The sequence below is a fragment of the Zophobas morio genome, unplaced genomic scaffold, assembly GCF_036711695.1.
Source record: "Zophobas morio isolate AGI-343-1 ecotype UQ-CSIRO unplaced genomic scaffold, CSIRO_AGI_Zmor_V1 ptg000009l, whole genome shotgun sequence".
In the NCBI taxonomy this organism is placed as follows: domain Eukaryota; kingdom Metazoa; phylum Arthropoda; class Insecta; order Coleoptera; family Tenebrionidae; genus Zophobas; species Zophobas morio.
In genome coordinates this window covers 3,276,468-3,293,216 of record NW_026972114.1, presented here as the reverse complement: position 1 = coordinate 3,293,216, position 16,749 = coordinate 3,276,468, and the positions used below count along the sequence as shown (strand labels likewise).

General features: G+C 27.7%; 1 protein-coding gene across 2 annotated transcripts in view; it reads left to right on the top strand.

Moving 5' to 3' along the window:
• LOC135125749 (pancreatic triacylglycerol lipase-like) overlaps window positions 1–16,749 on the top strand; it is a 103,823-nt gene that overhangs the window by 4,265 nt on the left and 82,809 nt on the right. The window contains exon 1 of one of the 2 annotated variants that reach the window (XM_064051411.1): window positions 8,485–8,699. The exons of the other annotated variant lie outside the window; for it this stretch is intronic. The gene's annotated coding sequence lies outside the window, so the exon portion shown is untranslated. Of the gene's footprint in view, window positions 1–8,484; window positions 8,700–16,749 lie in introns of those variants that run through there. 2 annotated transcript variants of the gene reach the window in all.

The window sequence follows — 16,749 nt, the reverse complement described above, 5'->3', positions numbered from 1 at the left end:
TTTTGATTTGAATTTTTCTTTCCGTTTTCGTCAGATCATCATTTATGTAAATTGATGACCCTTTTAATTTCTTCTTGCATTTCATTACATTTATTTTTTCTTCTCCATTTTCACTACATAAACTTTCTCTGAAATTTTGTACGAATTTTTAACTTTACTCTCTACTTTGGCTTTCTCTTCTAAAAATTTTGTCACCTTTTCCATTATTTGCTTCTGCTCTCCTGTTCCTATTTCCAGGCCCATCATCACTACTTTATTCATTGTCTTTTCTCTCTCCATTCGATCTAGTTGACTTTCTACTTCACCCACTCTCTTTCCCATTTCTTCCTTAGCTCTATTCCATTCTTCATACTTATCTCTAATTTCTTGATTTTACTCCTGTTGTTGATCTCTTGCTTCCTTTAATTCTTCTCCTATTGTTTTAAGCTCCTCTTTAAGCTGTATATTCCATTCCTTCAATAATTGTTGATTACTTTCTCTCATATCATCTCTGATTTGTATCGCAAGTTCGCTGATCATCTTCTTGACCTCCTCCATCTCTATATCTTAAGTTCCAAATGCCCAGTCTTCGAGAATTTTCTCTCTTTTTTATTCCCACTTAATGCAATGGAATGACTGTTTTTAATCCCTAGGGAGTTAAAAAACATTAACTCCCGCTTCATAAAAAGACAAGTAGCAACTCGTAAACAACAGGTATTTAATTCCTCGGTACATTACATACTATTAATACTACATACTTTTGCTGCATAAGTAAATATTAACGTTACTAAATCGTTCAATTTTAGGAGGTAGATATCTCATTAATTATTTATTGTTAGTGATAGAAAAAAAAGTTAAAAACTTAATTTATATAGTTTTTGTCAACAAGTTTTCAATCAGATGATATCTCTAGACTAATTACAAAGTGAAAACAGTGACACAGAAAACTTTTTAATATAGAACGCGATTCAATTATACCAAAAAAATTAAGAATAAAGTACGAGGTCATACATACTACAATTAAAAACTGGTGTGACGAAAAACATGTCAAGCACAATAAAATCTGAAAAAGCTTTAGTAGCATATTTTGCTCAACAAAGATTGAGAGGTCAAATGAGAGTTGTTTGAAACAAAAACAGTTTGCATTCAATAATTATTCCGTAAATTTCAGAGTTAATTATTTAATTATATTTTTAAATAATACAGTTTTTGAATAAGACTTTCTACATTTATTAACGCCCTCAGGCGGTAAAATCAAGTTACCGCCTACAAAACAACGCCTGTACGTAAACGAAAATGTTCGAGTGCGCAAAAATCATTCACACCTGATTTTTTTTTTAATCTTCTGTACTACTAAAATACCAATCAGGGCCTCACTTTTTAATGAACAAAACAATCTTAAAATAATCCAAGGAAAAATCCTTTGAATTCTTACCACCCTGTATAAATTGTAGTTACACTTGAAAGGGGCACATTTTTGACTTATAAAAAACCCAAACACAGTTCTATTTTTTGTTCTTTTATTTTAACGAACAAAAAAGATGTTTTCCATTTATGAAGAACTGTATTTTTGTATTTTAGAAACTGTGAAACGTCGAAAAAACATAAAAAATTTAAATATCGAAATATCTTATTAAGCTTTATCTACAAATCATATGTTTTCCATAATGAGGTGGTTCGAACTAAATGATACTAATTTTACACAGATACGTAATTTAGATAACGATATGTTTATAAGATAGCCAATGGTTTTCAATTACGAGAGCTATTGATACTTAAACCAGTTTCCTTAAATGAACTGATGTTGAAACACATATAGTGAAGATACATTCTGTTCGCGCATATTTAGAACATGTGTTTGTTGTTTTTCAAACCGTAACGAACTAAGTATTTTAAATGTGGTGACAAGCCGCTAATTTGATATATGTTAAATGTTAAAATTTAAATTGGAATGAATTAACGATAATAAATGCGAAATTTTAAATTAATCTCAGTAAACAAAAAGAAATCTGATGTTAATAACACTGGATCCAGGTCAGCACAATACAAACACATGTAGTATTTTATACTACCAAATGAAATAATCAATTTCAGAACTTTTGCTATCATTTCGGGCTAAAAATTTCATGATTCTAGAATGATCAAATTTATACGAAATATATTAGCTATGCATTATGTTAGGTACTCGTATCATTTACTCAAATATTTTCTTGAAACAATAACCAAGTGAAACAAATTCGACATCATGCTCTACTATTTATCAAATTTTATACCTAATAATTAGAACTTTCCTAAATTCGAGATTTCCTTACTGTGACTAGAAGTTTCGACGAGATATAATTTTTAATTTTAGAAACGTAAATATAAATAAACGGTCACAGAATTTTTTTGCCTCTGTATGTTCTAAATTTGATAACGTCATTTCAATGAAGGGTTTTTAAAATGATTTGACTTTTACACAAAAACGTATTCACATACTTGTAGTATACGAATCCACCTTTAATTTTTTAGCTAAATGTTCATTTTTTCGCAAAAACATTTGCAAGGTAAAATAAATATTTTTTTTCTTGGTATAACGCTGTGACTACTTTCCTATTGCGCTGTGACTAGAAAGAACAAGTTACCCCATTTTCTCGAAAATGTGAAGAATACGCACTTCCTTATAGAATAAATAGAATAAAATAAGAATTATATTGTTCTTTATTTAAGTAGACAAGAAATAGACTTTTAATCAAATGAAAATATTCTCTGTTAATATCGATTGCAAAATTCGACCGTGTAACCTCAATTCCAGCATTTCCTTATGTAATAAAAACTGTGAGATGTTTATAAATTTGCAACTAAATTTGTAGGAACTGTAGTGTGAAACTAGTACTTAGTATCGCTTCTCGGCCTTCATGGCTTTGATTAAAAATGTAGAACTAGTACTAGAGTACTTCATGTGTTAAAAATATGTCAAGTTCTATAATAATTTGCCCAAAATAAAATTTCTGTAAAAATTTTTTATTGAAAAACATTTTAAAAGTTTATTTACTTTTTTGTACAGTGTTTATTTGCTATATTCATTTTTTTCTAATAGAATAGTAATGATTTTTACTTTATTTAAAACGAAAAACAGTAGTTCACATGACCGCGCACATGAAAGAACACAATTATCATTAGCAGATCAATTATATGAAATTATTCTATTGTTAAAACTCAGTTATAAAATATTTGGGAAGCATTTCGTGCTCTCTCCAAGATTTTTTCACTCGACTAGTTCACAAAATCTTTATTATTGTCCGCTGAAGTAAAAGTAACAATTAGCGACGTCATTGCAAAAGTTTGTTAATTGTTAGTGACTAACACCAACGAAGTCCTGTTTTTGAGTGAAAAGGTTTATGACTAGAAATGAAAATAACTGAAAATCAGAAATATCAAAGGAGTTCTTGTAGATCCTTGCATGATTCTTCCATACAATAAGAAACCTCGAAAACTTTGTAAAAATTGTTAACAAAATATGTAATTATTAGTGTAAATGTGCAGTGAACATGCTACTTTGCTTGTAGTTAATAGGCTACCATTAATTTTTACTTTTCGTTTGAGGGTCATCTTAAAAAAATGAGTAAGGTTTAATTTTAGAATTTATGTGAACAAGTACTGCTTGATTTTTTCCTTATTCGATTTTTCAAAATATTTCGACTTTTTAAATGTTACATTTTTCGAATTTTTAAATTTTAGATTTTTCACTTTTTTGTTGTTTCGATTTCTCAATCTTTCGATTTTTTGCCTTCTCGTTTTTAGATTTTCCCGTTTTTCAATTTTTCGGAATTAATTTGTCAGTTTTTTGATGTTTCAATTTTTCATTTTTTCGGTTTATCATTAAAATTTTTCAATTTTAAATTTTTCCCTATCGACTTTCTCGATCTATTGATGTCTCGATTTCGCGATTTTTCAATTTTTCGATTTCACGATTTCTCAGTTTTTCGATAATTCATGTTTTCGGTTTTTCGATTTTCCGATTTTTCGATTTTCCGATTTTTTGTCATTCCAGTTTTGAAATTTTACACCTTCTCGATTTTTCAATTCCTCGACTCTTTAATTTTCCGATTTTTTAAATTTTGAATTTTTTTATTTCTCCGTTTTTCAAGTTTTCGACTTCTCGGCTTTTCGATCTTTTGGATTTTTCGATTTTTCAACTTCTCGGCTTTAGGATTTAGCTTTTTTTCCATTTTTAAGTTTCATATCTTTCAATTTTTAGATTTTTTGAAGATTCGAATTCCCGATTTTTCGATGTTTTAATTTTTCAAAGTTTTAAATTTTACACTTTTCGATTTTTCGTACTTTTCGATTTTTCAGTTTTTCAGATCTTCGAAATTTATATTTTTCAAATTTTTTGTTTCAGTTTATTGATTTTTCGATTTTTCAATTTTATGATTTTTTAATTCCATTTCCTAAGATTTCGGTTTTTGTATTTTAACAATTCTTCGACTTTCCGATTTTTCAACATTTGAATTTTGGGAATTTTTCAATTTATGGATTTTTCAATTTTTGGATGTTCTGACTTTACGAATTTCAGGCTTTTCGATCCTTTGATGTTTTGTATTTTTCGATTTTTTAACTTCTCGGCTTTTGGATTTAGCAATTTTCCGATTTTAAGTTTCATTTCTAGATTTTTTGATGATTCGAATTCCCGATTTTTCAATATTTTAATTTTTCAATATTTTAAATTTTACACTTTTCGATTTTTCGTACTTTTCGATTTTTCAGTTTTTCAGATCTTCGATATTTATATTTTTTAAATTTTCAAATTTTTTATGTTTCAGTTTATTGATTTTTCGATTTTTCAATTTTACGATTTTTTAATTCCATTTCCTAAGATTTCGGTTTTTATATTTTAACAATTCTTCGACTTTCCGATTTTTCAACATTTGAATTTTGGGAATTTTTCAATTTATGGATTTTTCAATTTTCGGATGTTCTGATTTTACGAATTTCAGGCTTTTCGATCCTTTGATGTTTTGGATTTTTCGATTTTTCAACTTCTCGGCTTCTGGATTTAGCAATTTTACGATTTTAAGCTTCATATCTTTCAATTTCTAGATTTTTTGTTGATTCGAATTCCTGATTTTTCAATATTTTAATTTTTCAATGTTTTAAATTTTACACTTTTCGATTTTTCGTACTTTTAGATTTTTCAGTTTTTCAGATCTTCGATATTTATATTTTTCAAATTTTCAATTTTTTTATGTTTCAGTTTATTGATTTTTCGATTTTTCAATTTTACGATTTTTTAATTCCATTTCCTAAGATTTCGGTTTTTATATTTTGACAATTCTTCGACTTTCCGATTTTTCAACATTTGAATTTTGGGAATTTTTCGATTTATGGATTTTTCAATTTTTAGACGTTCTGATTTTACGAATTTCAGTTTTTTCATTTTGTCGATTTTATAAATCTTTTGCTCGATTTATGTATATTCCGATATTTCAATTCTTCGATTGTTCGATTTCTCGATAATTTGATTTCCCAATTTTTCGTCATTTCAGTTTCGGAATTTTTCAATTTGTCGAGTTTTCAGTTTTTCGATTCTTTAGTTTCCCAATTTTTTCAAATTTTTGATTTTCTGGTTTTTCGATTTTCCGATTTTTTGTCATTTCAGTTTTGAAATTTTACAATTTCTCGAGTTTTCAGTTTTTGATTCTTCAATTTTCCAGTTTTTGAAATTTTGAATTTCTTGATTTTTCCGTTCATCAATTTTTTTATTTCTTGCCTTTTCGATTTTCTAAATTTTGGATTTTCCAATTTTTCGATTTTTATCCACTTCTCGATCTTTTAATTTTCGATTTCGCGATTTTTCAATTTTTCGGTTTCGATTTTTTGATTTCCCAATTTTTCAATTTTTGGCGTTTCTAAATTTTTGCATTTTTCGATTTCTCAATTTCTCGGTTAATCGATTTTTCGACTTTTCGATTTATCGTCTTTCCAATTTCTCGATTTCTCAAATTTTCAATGTTTAAGTTTTCGGATTTTTCGATATGTATTTCGATTTTTTAATTTTTAGATTTTTCGACTTTGTTTTTTTAATTTTTTACTTATTCCACTTTTCAAAATATTGCGACTTTTTAAATCTTACATTTTTCGATTTTTCAGTTTTTTGATTTTTCGATTTGTTGTTTTGATTGCTCGGTTTTTTAAATTTTCGATTTATGGAATTTTTAAATTTTGGATTTTTACTTTTTTGTTGTTTCGATTTCTCAATCCTTCGATTTTTTACCTTTTCGTTTTTAGATTTTCCAATTTTTCAGAATTAATTTTTCAGTTTTTCGATATTCCGATTTTTCGCTTTTCAATTTAACGGTTTTCTTTAGATTTTTCGCCTTCTCGTTTTTAGATTCCTCGGTTTTTCAATTTTTCGGTTTATCGTTTTTTTTAAGTTCAAAATTTTCAATTTTGAATTTTCAATTTTGAATTTTTCCATTTTTCGATTTTTAGCCACTTCCATTTCTCAATTTTTCGATATTTCGACTTCTCGATTTTTTGATGTTTCGATTTCGCGATTTTTCAATTTTTTGATTTCGATTTCTCGATTTCTCGGTTTTTCGATAATTCATCTTTTCGATTTTTCGATTTTCTAATTTTTCAACGTTTCAGTTTCAAGATCTATGTATTTAAATTTTCGATTTTTTAATTTTTCAATTTTTGGGTTTTGCGATTTCTCAATTTCTCGATTAATCGATTTTTTAATTTTTCGACTTTTCGATTTTTCGTCGTTCCGATTTCTCGATTTCTCAAATTTTCAATGTTTAAATTTTTGTATTTCTCAACATAAATTGCGATTTTTAATTTTTTAGATTTTTCGACTATCTATTTTTTTAATTATTTTCACTTGTTCGATTTTTCAAAATATTCTGTATTTTTTTTAAATTTTATATTTTTCGATTTTTCAGGTTTTTGATTTTTCGATTTGTTGATGTTTTGATTGGTCGATTTTTAAATTTTCAATTTTTCGAATTTCTATATTTTAGATTTTTCAATTTTTCAGCTTTTCGATACTTCGATTTTTCAATTTTCGATTTATCAGGTTTTTAAGTTTAAATTTTTCAATTTTGAATTTTCCCATTTTTCGATCTTGTAACTATATCCATATCTCAATGTTTCGATTTCGTGTTAAATTTTTCGATTTTTTCAATTTTTCAATTTTTGGCGTTTCTAAATTTTTCGATTTTTCGTTTTCTCAATTTTTCGATTAATCGATTTTTTATTTTGCGATTTTTCGATTTTTCTTGGCTTTTTTACTTTTTACGTACTAGATTTTTCAAAATTTTGCGAGTTTTTAAATCTTACATTTTTCAACATCTATTCGATACTTTAATTCTTGGATTTTCGGATTTTTTAGATTTTTAAAATTCCGGATTTTTCATTTTTAACTTTTGACAATATTTTGATTTCTCCTTCAAAAACGAAACATCTCATATTTAAAAAAAAAATACGCTTTATGCTTTTTTAAACGCAAAAAATTGGTCTAAAAGTTATTTAGACAGATCTTCCCTCGCCTCTGAAGTAAAAATATATTATTAGTATATGCTTAACTTCAATTGTTTATGTTTATACATCGAAAGAATGCAACAATTAACCACCCAGCAAATCATCACAGGAAGCGATTAAAATTATTAATGCAGCAAAACATTCTGAATATTATTTTGGGTAAGTCGATGTTATAACAATTTTTATTTTATCATTATTAAATATAGGCGGGCGCAACATTACTGTATTCTAAAATGTTCGAACCCCGGCGTCCTCCACAAATCAGTGCTCGTATATTGGTATAAAATGTGATGATCTAAAAAAGAAAAAACGAAAAATCGAAAGAAAAGCGTTAAATCTAAAATTGAAAAATCGAAAACTAAAAAATTAATTCCGAAAAATCGAAAAATCTAAAAACCAGAAGACAAAAAATCGAAAGACTGAGAAATCGAAACGACATAAAAGTGAAATATATTTAGCCTAACTAAAAAACCGATTACGTAATGTAATTCCAAAATTTTTGTAAAAACTTTTATCGAAAAATACACCATGCGAAATGATGAAACTGGAACTTAGTAATGTAGCGTTTCGTTACAAAATCGCTACGTCACTACATCACTGCAATTGATGAAATTAAAGAGTAGCAATATAAACAAATTCCCACTCCTATCTACCTGACTAATTTAAAAAATCACGCATTGTTCCTTATTCGGCTGTCACGTCCTTGCCAAGAATGGACACCTCCATCGAAAGCAAAAGTCATTTCAAGACATGACATCTTTTTTTACGACAACGAAAGCTGTACCGCATACTTTTATTTTAACTAGCCTTACAAATCTGAGCGATTGCAAAAAAATTAAGCAACGAGACTTACGATTACGGCTATCAGGGAGCAATTGACATAGTAAATAAATCGTTATTTGCTAAGCCGCTTGCGATTGTTGACTTTTCCATTTTCACACTTCAATGTGTTAACTTCGAAATTTGTTCCTTGTGGCACAGTTTTCTGTCAATGAAAACAAACACTCAGTGTGAAGTGGTGTTCAGTGTCCATTTCAGCTGATTTGCTACAGTTTTCGTAATTTTGTCAGTGCGTAACAATCATTGTCCACGCGAGGTCGACAAATTACCGTGGCGTTTAATTAGTTAATCTAATCGGTTCGTTCCCAAAATAAATATTCAGTGATTTTGAGAAACACAATACAACCATTAAGGTAATGAATATTAATTAAAACCATGTGAAATTATTGATAATTACAGTGTTAGACGTCTACATTGAGGCCAGTAAGTGTTGAAAAATGCTTTATAATTGCTTATACATGGAAATGTTTTTTCCAATTTTCTAAATGGATACAGATAAAACTATGTTACTAAAATTGAACACTAATTTGAATAAAGTCTAAACAATGGTGCCATGGAAGATTGTAGATTTCTTCTTCGTTTTCTATTAACTACTTTTTCAAATTACTCCAACGCATAATTTATTACTCATTTCTTTATCACATCTATGTGTGGATATAATTGCCTTCTTCTAAGTGCCATATCTAAATCTCAAATTTATGCTTATAGCACGTACGCTCTCTCTCCTATAATATTAATGTCAGCACTAGCTCTTTATTAGAAATTATCTATTTTTGATTTGTTCCTGATACGTATATTGGTTTCGTTTCCTTGACTTTGTTCCAACATAATTCACACATATACTTATGCAAAATTTAATTATTTTCTTCTGTTTTTCCAAAACTCCCGTTCCAAAAATAAATACGTTTATACCATGCCACAAAACATATTGATTTTATTTTTCGTTTCCTACTGAAGTATCTATTTTTTTCTCTTCCTCACAGCTTTCCCATTATTTTTTACTGCTTGGTTTATCATTTCCAATTAATATATCTTATTCTATCACCTATTATACAAATTTTATTTACGCCATAGATTTTTCTTGCATTTTCGTTCCTTTATATTCTACAGGTGGAGGGAAGTTCTGTCGAAATAACTTTCGACCAATTTTTTAAATTCTGGAGTTTCGATTTCTCGATTTGTCGATTTTTCAGTTTTTCGATTTTTAAATTTTACATTTTCGAACTTTTTTTGATTATTTTGATTTTTTTGATGTTTGAATTTCTCGATTTTTCAATTTTGCCATATTTTATTTGTTCAGTGTTTAAAATTTTAGATTTTTTTATTTCTCGATTTTTTGATTTTTCAGTTCTTCAGTATCCCTATTTTTCAATTTTTCAAACTTTGAGGTAGCTAAATATTTAGTTTATGATTTCTCAATTAATCTATTTTTGATTTCACATTTCCCGACTTCTCCATGTTTCGATTTTTTAATTTGTCAGTTTTTGGATATTTCTTTCACTTTTGGGATTTCTCAATGTTTCGTTTCTTCAAACTTCCGATTTTTCGACTTCTGGGTTTTTCGTTTTTTCGTTGTTTAAACTTAAATTTTTCAATTTTTCGATATTTTGATTTTTCAATTTTCCGATTTTTTAAATTTTCGATTTTCAATTTTTTGAGATTTCGATTTATCGAGATTCGGATGTTCTCGATAATTTGATTTCCCAATTTTTCGTCATTTCAGTTTCGGAATTTTTCAATTTCTCGAGTTTTCAGTTTTTCGATTCTTCAGTTTTCCAATTTTTTCAATTTTGGATTTTTCGGTTTCTCTGTTTTCCGATTTTTAGAATTTTCGACTTTTCGACTTTTGATTTTCTCAATTTTTCGATTTTCCGATTTTTCGTCATTTCAGTATTGGCATTTTACAGTTTTCCCGAGTTTTCAATTTTTCGAATCTTCAATTTTCTAACTTTTTAAATTTTGAATTTCTTGATTTTTGCATTTTTTATTTTTTTGACTTCTTGGCTTTTCGATTTTGTAAATTTTGGATTTTTCGATTTTTCGACTTCTCGGCTTTTGAATTTACCAATTTTTCGATTTTTAACCACTTCCATTTCTCAATTTTTCGATCTTTCGACTTCTCGATCTTTTGATTTTCGATTTCGCTTTTTTTCAATTTTTCGATTTCGATTTTTTGATTTTCCAATGTTTCAATCTTTGGTGTTTCTAAATTTTTGGAGTTTTCGTCTTTCCGATTTCTCGATTTCTCAAATTTTCAATGTTTAAGTTTTGGGATTTTTCAATATGTATTTAGATTTTTTAATTTTTAGATTTTTCAACTTTGCTTTTTTTGATTTTTTACTTATTCGATTTTTCAAAATATTGCGACTTTTTAAATCTTACATTTTTTGATTTTTCAGTTTTTTGATTTTTCGATTTATTGATGTTTATGATTGCTCAATTTTTTAAATTTTCGATTTTTCGAATTTTCAAATTTTAGGTTTTTCACTTTTTTGTTGTTTCGATTTCTCCATCTTTCGATTTTTTACCTTCGCGTTTTTAGATTTTCCAATTTTTCAGAATTAATTTTTCGGTTTCGTTGTTTAAACTTTAGATTTTTCAATTTTTCGACTGTATTATACGTCGATTTCACAATTTTTCAATTTTTCGATATTTTGATTTTTCAATTTTCTGAATTTTTAAATTTTCGATTTTCATTTTTTTGAAATTTCGATTTATCGAGATTCGGATGTTTCGAAGTTTCGATTGTTTTGCTTTCTTATAAAAGACTCAGTAAGGAAAATTTAAATTTAGCCCCGCCCACCCACCCATCTGTTCTCTATTTTTTTTCATCTGAAATAAGAAATACTTTTTTTATACAAGAAATTACTTTTTTAGTTCTTTATATAAAATAGTATGATTAGCGCTTTTATACGTTTTTCACATCCTAGGTTCTATTATTTTCCACTCCTTTTTGACAGAAGAATGTACTTAATTTATGAATTTTTCCATTTTTAATTTTTCAATTTTTTTACTTTTCGACTTCTCGATTTCTAGATCTTTTTATTTTTCGATTTGTCGGTTTTTAGATTTTTGGATGTTTCGATTTTTGAATTATTCGATTTTTCAATTTTTTGAATTTTAAATTTTAGATTTTCAAATTTTTATTTTTTGAATTTTTGATGTTTAGATTTCTCCATTTTTTAATTTTACGTTATTTTGATTGTTCAATGTTGTAAATTATAGATTTTTCGATTTTTCAATCTTGCAGTTCTTCAATATCTTTTAATTTTTCAAATTTTGACGTTTCTGAATTTTCAGTTTCCCGATTTCTCAATTAATCTATTTTTTGATTTTCCTATTGCTCGACTTCTAAAGTTTCGATCTTTCAGTTCTTTAATTTTTCAATTTTTCGATTTTTCGAGTTTTTGATTTTTCAGTTTTTTGATTTTTTGAGTTTGCGATCTCAATTTTTCAGTTTTTTAATTTACCAATTTTTGGATATTTCGTTTAATATTGTGATTTTTCAGTTTCGATTCTTTAGTTTTTCTACTATTTTTCGATTTTTCGATATTTGAGGTTTGGGATTTTTTAGTATTTGGACTTTTTGATTTTTCGAGTTCTCGACATTTTTTTACTTTTTGGAATTTCAAGTTTTCGTTTTTTAAACTTTGAATTTTTCAATTTTTCGACTGTTTCATACTTCAATTTTTCAAGTTTTCACCTTTTTGATATTTTAACTTTTCAGTTATTAAAATTTTAGGTTTTTCGGTTTCTCGAATTTTCAGTTCTTCTATACATATTTCAATTTTTCAATTTTCGAAATTTTTGATTTTCCAACTTTTTTTTCAATTTTTCCATGTTTCGATTTTTCAATTATCCGATTGATCAATTTCTCGATTTTAGATTTTTCAATTTTAATTTTTTTGATTTTTTCATGTTTGGATTTGTCGATTTTACAATTTTTCGATGTTTTAAATTTTAGATTTTTAGATTTCTCAATAAATCTACATATTTTTGATTTTCACATTTCTCGACTTCTCCATGTTTCAATTTTTTAATTTCTCAATTTTTGGATATTTCTTTCAGTTTTGGGATTTCTCAATGTTTCGTTGCTTCAAACTTCTGATTTTTCGACTTCTGGATTTTTCCATTTTTTGGATTTGCGATTTTTTGTTTTTTAAACTGTAGATTTTTCAATTTTTCGACTGTGTTATAGGTCAATTTCTCAATTTTTCAAGTTTTCGATATTTTGATTTTTCTATTTTCCGAATTTTTAAATTTTCGGTTTTCAATTTTTTGAGATTTCGATTTATCGAGATTCGGATGTTTCGATGTTTTGATTGTTTTGCTTTCTTATAAAAGACTCAATAAGGAAAATTTAAATTTAGCCCCGCCCACCCACCAATTCGTTCTCTTTTTTTTCTTCTGAAATAAGAAACACTTTTTTATACAAGAAATTACTTTTTTAGTTCTTTATATAAAACAGTATGATTAGCGCTTTTATACGTTTTTCACATCCTAGGTTCTATTATTTTCCACTCCCATTCGACAGAAGAATGTAATTAATTTATGAATATTTCCATTTTTAATTTTTCAATTTTTTTACTTTTCGACTTCTCGATTTCTCGATCTTTTTATTTTTCGATTTGTCGATGACTGGGTTTTTGAATTTTTCTGTTTCGATTTTACGATTTGTCGGTTTTTCGAATTTTGAATTATCCGATTTTTCAGTTTTCCAATTTCTTTAATTTTCGAATTTCGATTTCCCGATTTGTTAATTTTTCAGTGTTTCAAAATTTTTTAATTTTTCAAATTTTGACGTTTCCCGATTTCTCAATTAATCTATTTTTTGATTTTCCTATTGCTCGACTTCTAAAGTTTCGATCTTTCAGTTCTTTAATTTTTAATTTTTTTTATTTTTCAGGTTTTTGATTTTTCAATTCTTAGGATTTTTAAGTTTGCGATTTTTTAGTTTTTTAATTTTCCAATTTTTGGATATTTCTTTAAATATTGTGATTTTGTAGTTTCGATTATTTAGTTATTCTCCTATTTTCCGATTTTTCGATATTTGAGCTTTGGGATTTTTTAGTATTTGCACTTTTTGATTTTTCGAGTTCTCGACTTTTTACTTTATGGAATTTCAATTTTTCGTTTTTTAAACTTTGGATTTTTCAATTTTTCGACTTGTTCATACTTCAACTTTTTAATTTTTCAACTTTTTGAAATTTAACTTTTCAATTTTTAAAATTTTAGGTTTTTCGTGTTTTCGAGTTTTCACTTCTTCTATACATATTTCAATTTTTCAATTTTCGGAATTTTTGATTTTCTAATTTTTTTTTTCAATTTGTCCATGTTTCGATTTTTTAAGTATCCGTTTGTTCAATTTCTCGATTTTTAGATTTTCCAATTTTTATTTTTTTGATTTGTCGATTTTACAATTTGTCAGTATTTGAATTTTTCAATGTTTTAAATTTTAGATTTTTCGATTTCTAGATTTTTCTGTTCTTCAATATTTCTATTTTTTTTTTAGAATTTCGATTTCATATAAAAAACCATCATCGTCAAAAGAAAATGTTGTACAAACAGAAATTCCTGAAAATTTGTAGTTAACGACCTCCGTTATCACTAGAAAACCGATAAATGCTCTAATTGTTCCCCCAGAGAAATAATGTTTTTATATATTTTGGTTATTCAAATTTGAACTTTGCTGAAAAAGTAAACGAGTTAGTTTGTTATGCAAACCTGGAACAATTTGATAAGCAATCAAAAGTTTAATGCAATCATTTTTCCGTCGGAAATAACTTAATCACTAACTAATTATCAATAACTTTGATAATTCCAAGCACAAGTGCATTTGCATTTTATATCAGTTTTCCGTTAGATACCTACCTTTCTTTAGATTCCTTCTGTATGTTAGAATAGTATCTCATTTGCGTACAATTTTTTCAAATAATCATATTTATACCGACCACCACATCCCCAAATAAACTGATAAATTTGGTGGTGTCTAATCAGTTATTATTTGTCCCTTCTATATATGAATCTAATTCTGCATGAACCCAATTTGTCAATGACTTAAGCTCGAAAACGCCATACAAAACTAATAGTTTATCAAGTTCTGAGTTTTATCATGCTATCATACTTTTTAATTCCCCACCCTTTACTTTCTTAGGGGGTATGTCATTTGCCAAAATCAGTCTTATCTTGCCAAGTACTAGGCCCGCCCACCCGCCCGCTATTTTCTCAGAGGATATGTCATTTGCCAAAATAAGACTTATCTTAGCAAGTACTAGCAAGTATTACCCTCTGAGAAAATAAAGGGCGGGTGAGCGGGGCGAGTACTTGCTAACATAAGGCTTATTTTGACAAATGGCATAACCTCTGAGAAAATAGGAGGCGGGTGGGCGGGGCAAGGTAAGAGTGATTTTGGCAAATGCTGGATATGTTTCACTGTACTTTAGCTGCGAGGTAAGTTCTGTTGAATTAGCTTTCGACCAATTTTTTCTGTTGGGTTTTCTATATTAGGAGATACTTTTATAAAATGCTTTATGTTTTTCTTTCTTTTTCTCCTTATTCTTAAGGGTTTTAGTTTTTACTGCAGTTAATGTATTTTTTGTTGCTTTTCTGAACTCCTATTATCCTTATTATCCTGATGATTTCCTGAGCTTCTAATATGTTTCACATCCCTATATGCTGCTGTTTCTAGGAGTCTCCAAATTATGTGATTTATGAACGTTCACTTTTTCTGTGACAGTGTAATTTCAAATCCAAATTCTTTTAATTGCGTTTTTAGGTTTCTATGACTGGTGAGAATCGCCCCGGTCTAGTATAATCCAAAGATTTCTGTTTTAACATCAAAATTCTACGATCTTCAGTACCAGTTAAAAACCTTTCAATTTCGTCAAAACAAAGAAAATGTGGATAACGAAAGAACATTTTTGGTAATAAAGGCGGACAGTGAACTCTAATTTCAGTTACCAAATGACTAACTATTGATTAAAAAACAATTATCTATATACGTAATTCTCTATAAATTGCTAAACATTCAATCCACTTAGCTTTAAATGCAATTAATATAATTTTTTAATTAAAATGAAATACTCCCTTTTATATAAAATAGGAACGAAATTCGAACTAAGATATTTTTAATTATAGAAATTAAAAGCCTAGAAATTCCTGGGTAAATAGCATTTTCTAGTTGATAATCATAAAGCCAATGTAATAGATTTTGCATTAATAGACGCACCAATTCAATGACGTCCAATCAATTTATTTTTTTTTAGTGAACGTTATTTATAAAATAACATACTTCTGTACTTGTGGTTTATGAATCCGCCTCGAGTTTTTACCCTAGGCATTGAAGTACGCTATAATTATCTTGATGGCATAGCGACTAGGGACTTTGTTTTTTTCTTTTTTTTTTCAACTGTACTTAGTCTTATCTATATTTTTAATTTATAGAAGTTATCACAAAGAAAATTTGTTAGATTGTACTTGAGGGGCGAGGAAAATTCTGTATGAACAACCTTTTTGAATCAATTTTAGAATTACATAAATTTAGAAATATCGAAAATTAAATAATAATAACAATCAGACTGCTGATCTTAAACAAGACAAAATATGTCGGTTAAAGTTGAAACTTTAAGTTGCCTCAAGTTGACTAACGGTGATTTTCGTTTAATAAATACTATTGTAGGTCATTTATTCGCTACACCCAGAAAACTTTCATTTTCCAAAAAAATAGAGATTTTGCTATAATAAATTCTGTTTTTCAACATACAACGAACTTTCACGGTTGTTTTAAAACGTCTGAAAAAAAAAAGCAAATAGACAGATTTTATTTAATTCGATAAAGCAATCGTAGTAATAACAAGTAACAACTAATCAGGAAGCGGACACTAAGTATAGACACATAGGAAAATCCCATCATAAAATGGAGAAAATGCTTCGATTCCCCACAAAAAAACTGTTACAAAACAATACGTACGTACATAACTGCGAAAAGCATTAAGTGAAAAGGTGCTCAACCATGTTGGTACCTAACTGACCATACATCAATAGATCATTGTTTTTCACTTCGTCGCGTTCATGTAAACAATGACAGGAAGTGTAAAATGAAGGTAACAGACGTAACCAGTTATGGATTAAACGTAACAAATTAACGGAACTAGTTAACGAATCACAGAAGAGTAACAAGTGAAATTTGCATTGCTTTTTTATTGTTTGTTTCTTAATTGATCAGCAAGTGAGGTAATACCGATATAGTTAGCTGGTTCGCATTTTTGAACTATGTAAGCACCAACTTACTTAGACATGCTATGATAATTATAGTAATCATGTCTGGCTCATTAATTATTTGATTGCTATATTATGATTAAAAACACAGTCATGTTTCCGGAGAGTAATGATTTTCCTAATTAA